Genomic DNA, 5,442 nt, shown 5'->3' on the forward strand with positions numbered 1-5,442 from the left:
GCACTCTGAAGTTTCAAGGAACAGTGCTTGAGTCGACTCCTACTGTTCACAAGCCGACTCCCGCAGAAAAAGACAGAGAGTTGACTTTCAGCGCTACAGTGCTCGAGTCGACTCCAGCTACAGTCGAGTCGACTCTAGCTACAGTCGAGTCGACTCCTAGCTACAGTGCCGAGTCGACTCCTACTTCATTCGAGCTGTCTCTCTCAATCAAGACAGAAAGTAGTTTTCAGCGCTACAGTTCTCGAGTCGACTCCAGCTATAGTTGAGTCGACTCCCAGCTACAGTGCCGGACAGACTCCTATTCACGAGTCGACTCCTGCTTCAGCCGGGTCGACTCGAGCATGCTGGAAGGCATAACGGTTAGTTTTTTCTCAACTCCAACGGCTCTATTCTTGTCTCTAACGGCTAGATCTTTGCTCCCACACCATCCAAAGCTATAAAATCAAGGGAAGAGAAAGGGGAGAAGGTAGCAAGAGAGGAGAACAAATAGGAAAGAGATTTCAAAGAGATTTTAAGAGAAACCTTACAAAAGCACAAAAGGGCCATTCAAAGCAAAAGAGAGAGAAGAAGAGCATCTGAGTGAATCCCAAGGCTTCCTCTCCAACTGTGTGCTGCCTCAGTGATCCTCTACCTCGTGCGAAATCAGAAGAGGGTCAAGTAAAGAAGAAGTCGAGTTCCTTCATCCACAAAACTTGTTTGAGGGCTTCTTCTCTTTACTCTATTTGTTTATATCTGTTATATCTGCTTGTTTGAGAAGCTTGTATTTGTTTTAAACTCCTATTCTGACATCTTGTAACTTGATTCAATCAAGGGATTGAATCAAGGGGTTAAGGGTTGTTGGTGAGCCAGTAAAAACCAACGTTGTAGATTGTAGTTGGTAATCCGGGAAAAACCAACTGGGTTGGATTGTGAGCCCGTGAAAACAGTCGGATTGGTTTTAGTCGGTGAGCTTGTAAAAACCGACCGAATTCGTTGTGATCTCGTGAAAACAACAAGTTAGGTTGTGAGCTTGTAAAACAACTGGCTGTAATCTGAGGGATTATAGTAAAATTTTCAAGAGGTCTTAGGAAGTGGATGTAGGTGCTGGGGTGCACCGAACCACTATACATCTTTGTGTTTGTGATGCCTTATCTCTTGTGTTTCATGCCTTACATTCATACTTGATTGTGTAATATCTCTAGCTTTGTTTCCTATTGATTTATAAGTGATTGTTTAGAAGTTGCTTAGCTTCCACTCCATTCTTACCATTCACAAAGATTAAAATTGACCATACAACTATAAGTTAATTTTAGATCAATTGCACCTTAAAGCTATAGTATAATTGCTCTAGCTTGATTTTTCACTGTTTTACTTGTAATTGCCTAGAACTTAAGTAAATAACATCTTATCATTCCGCTGCATTCAATTTAAAGTAAATTAGGGAACATAATTTTTAGAAAACCCAATTCACCTCCCCCTCTTGGGTTGTCACCTTGGGCAACACAGTCAGCCGCTCCATTAGCCTCTCGGTACACATGCTTGGCCTAAAAAGCTACAACATCACTTACCATAGCCCAAATGTCTCAGAACAAGGGGTGTGCCCCCTATCGTGCGGCCCTCCTCGGATCCAGCTGATCACGGTAGCTGAGGCTCCCTTCTGAATGATCGAGCTAGTCTGAAGCACTCGCCGCGCATGGCACAGACCCGCCTAGGCCCCCCACAGCTCAGCTCCAGGAACCGAAGTATCGAAGATCTAGCGGCCACTTGCGGCCACCACCTTCGTGCTCGGGTCCTTGATGACAAATCCAGCGCTCCCCTCCTGCCTCCATCTAAGACAGAACCGTCGAAATTGATCTTAAGGAAACTCGAGGGATGGGGGCTCTTAGGAAAAAAAACACCCTATAAGTCGCTGCCGGAGCAAAGTAGGGGCTTCAGGTGTTCAGAGCTATCAAAGGTCCATGATCTAAGTCTGCATGAAGAAAAATCCTTCAACTTCTCTAACAATCGAAATGCCACTATTGCTCACAACAATTATCTGTATATTTATAGTATATAGATACTTTTTGAAAGCACGGACCGAAGAGCCTATTGTAAATTTTTTGGCAATAACTCAATTGGCTAGTTCTAATGTTAGTTTAGGTTTGCCATAATGTAGACATACATGTAGAGTAAAAGATAGGCATATGCTTTTATACTATTAAATAGGGATGAAAGTGGATCAAATAATGTCCTTGTGGATCCGCTTTCGTGGATATAGATATGTATAGATAACTATCCGATCTGTATCCGAATATTCGATTCTATTTGTAACCCTATTTAATTTTATATAGCGTTTATGAATTTTTTTAAAAAATAATAATCACATTAATATGCTATTAACTTGGTTTATCATTCACTTAATAATATTTTTTTAATTATATAATTATAAAGTTTAATTATTTGATTTATTTTTATATTTATATCTATATTTTTACTATTCATTTTGTATATGTATCTATTTAAATAAATATAGATATAAATTTTTATATCTAACTAACATTTATATCCATACCTATACTAGTATGCTATCGGTATCCGACCGGATTTTAGCTCTACCGCCAAATTTATTAGCGTCAAGCCACCGAACATTGGTTTCATTGGGACAACTCCTCCCCACTTACGGCAAGAGGGACAAAATTCCCCATACAAGGACAGCAATCTAAAAGCAAGTAAAGATGGGATTTAACATAAAGGAATAAAGAAAGCTAACGGACCCTCATCGTTCAAGGAAAGAGAGAGAAAGGCGTTTCCCAGTCAACTTGAGCTATCCCTGCTCCTCTCTTCCATGAAGCAATATATCACCATCTCGTAGTTGATGACAAGACGGCTATTGGCTAACCAAGAAACTCAATCACCACTCTCCTGCCTGTTTCTTCGCTTCTCTCTCATCCTTCTTCTACTCTCTCTACAACTTCACTGAAGTGTCACCATACACCTCTATCTCCAATACACACCTCTCAATATGCTGAACATATACTCGACATTCTGTTGATACGTACATATTATTTTATCAATAGATACCTTATGTTGTACTAATTAATGCACATTTCAAAACGAGATAGTCTAAATTATTATTTGCTAATACATAATATTTGTCTCGGTGTGCTGACAAATACCTAATTAACATTACATTGATACACATACACTTTATAAAAAAAATTATTTTGTATGCATAACAAATCGAGCTCTTCAAGATCTTGCCGGTGCCGATCTACTCTTGGGTACATCCTCGAGGACTCCAACAAAAGGATAAGGCTGAGAGAGAGAAGAAAAGTTGAAATTTCGCTAGTTATAATAAGCCAAAAATAGAGATAAAAGTGGATCCAATAATATCCATCTAAATTTATTTTCGTATATGAATCTATCTAGATATGGATAGAAATTTGAGCATCTTACTAATATCCATATCCGTATCCATATCCGTCAAAGAAAAATGGATAAGGATATTCAATTATCTGGTCCATATTCGAATCTTTGATTCTATTTGTAACCCTATTTAATTTTATATAGCACTTATAAATTTTTTTAAAAAATAAATGACCACATTAACATGCTCTTAACTTAATTTATCATCTACTTAGTAATATTTTTGATTTTGTGATTATACAGTTTAATTATCTAATTTATATCCATATTTATATTCATATTTTTTTATCCGATTTACATCGATATCTGATTTGTATCCGTATTCATTTAAAATAAATATTATAAAAACTTTTGCATCTGACTAATATTCATATCTGTATCAGTATTTGTCAAACAAAATTAATATAGATATGGATATGCTAGTATTCGATCTAATTTCAGTCCTAGCCAAAAAAACTCTTTGACATCCTCAGAGTAAAGCTATATCGATGTGAGAGGAGAAACGAGGTCAAAAAGACGGAGAAAAAAGCAAAAACAAATAATTAATTACTTTTTGCTTTTAGATCGATGTTTTGGGGTGCAAGTCGGTCTAGTGAGCTCCTCGTATGATGGACTGAGCGTAGCTCCCTAGGTATACAAAGGATAAAATGTTTTGGGTTAAATCTTCCTCTTTAAAAAAACATAAGAAAAGTACGAAGTTATGGAAGAATAGGTGGACTTCATCTTGAAATCTAGCTATTGCTATCATATCCGAACCGAGGTAGGAGTGTAGCTTGAATGATCTGAGGTCGGCTGAAGACGAGCTGAGCAGGCTGGTTGAGGTGCTCCTCCATTAGGTGGCCTGCGAGAAGTCGACTTGCCAGAGAATTTTCGATAGGGGATCCTCTGATGCCTAAGTCAGAACAACGAGGCAACAATATGGAAGGAAGAGATTTCAGCAGAGCAAGGGCTCTCTATGAGAAGGATAGCATTTTGCGTGTATATTGCATGCATGAGGTTTCTCGGATTACTCCCCTTATATAGGAAAGTCGGTTTGTCGTTACCTAGGCCGACATGGCATGCAATGATGGCTAGGCAATGATCGGTGGTACGACCTCGAGTGGGTGCCAGTTCATATGGGCGGCAAAGTGTGCTAGTGGGGCACAAGATTTGATGCTGCTATGACTGCAGACTGCCAGGGCTGTCAGCCCTTGTCAATGTGCGTTGATTGTTCTCCTCGACTGGTGACTCCTCGGTTGGAGACGAAGTCGTTCGCCTCGATTTATGTCTGAAAGCAGGGAGGTTGGTTAGGCCCGAAGTTGGGGTGTCCAGCATTTCCCCCATCACTAGCTATTCTTTTTTAAGACTACCCTTTCTCATTTTAATTTTCATAAAGTCCCAGAGCGCATTTTGTTGTCTCTAATTGATCAAAGTACCATAAATGTTATATAGATCATAAAAAAAAAAGTTGTATAGATTAAATGTTCGCTAAGGAGGCCTGAGAAAAAAAATAAATGATCGCTGGAAGTGGATATTAATTAGATGGCAAACTCCCATTGCATGAGAACGTTTTGAAGGATGTTGTAGATATTTTATTATATGTTTTACTTTTCAATGTAATGTTCAATTGAACTAAACCTCGAGGCTCCCTCTGGAATAGACCATCAGTCTCAAAATCTGCTTACGGTCAAACTAAAGTGTTCCTGGGACAACCTTGCCCTTAGATTCCATCGCACCCCGTCCTACTAACGCAAACAAGCAAGTGGCAGACGGCTTTATATCCTGCAGGATTTAATCCGAAGGACATCCTACTTGCATAATATCATTCTGGATAAAATTAGAGTACTTCGAAAATTCTTAAAATGATACACATCTAACATTGATTTTAGACTTGATCAAATATCAACTGCATAACATTTTATTTCAAAATAGAAAAATTCATAAGTCCTAAGTCTCATGTGCTCGGTTCCATAATCCCCACCAAATTATTCGTTGGCATATGAAAAGAGCAAAAGAAATAATATGTGAGCTTAAAAGTATAGTAAGTGCCTCTATACAAGGATGTATTATGCAATGCAA

The sequence above is a fragment of the Phoenix dactylifera genome, chromosome 3, assembly GCF_051530095.1.
Source record: "Phoenix dactylifera cultivar Ajwa chromosome 3, Ajwa_hap1_PhDact_Kaust_v1.1, whole genome shotgun sequence".
Lineage (NCBI taxonomy): Eukaryota > Viridiplantae > Streptophyta > Magnoliopsida > Arecales > Arecaceae > Phoenix > Phoenix dactylifera.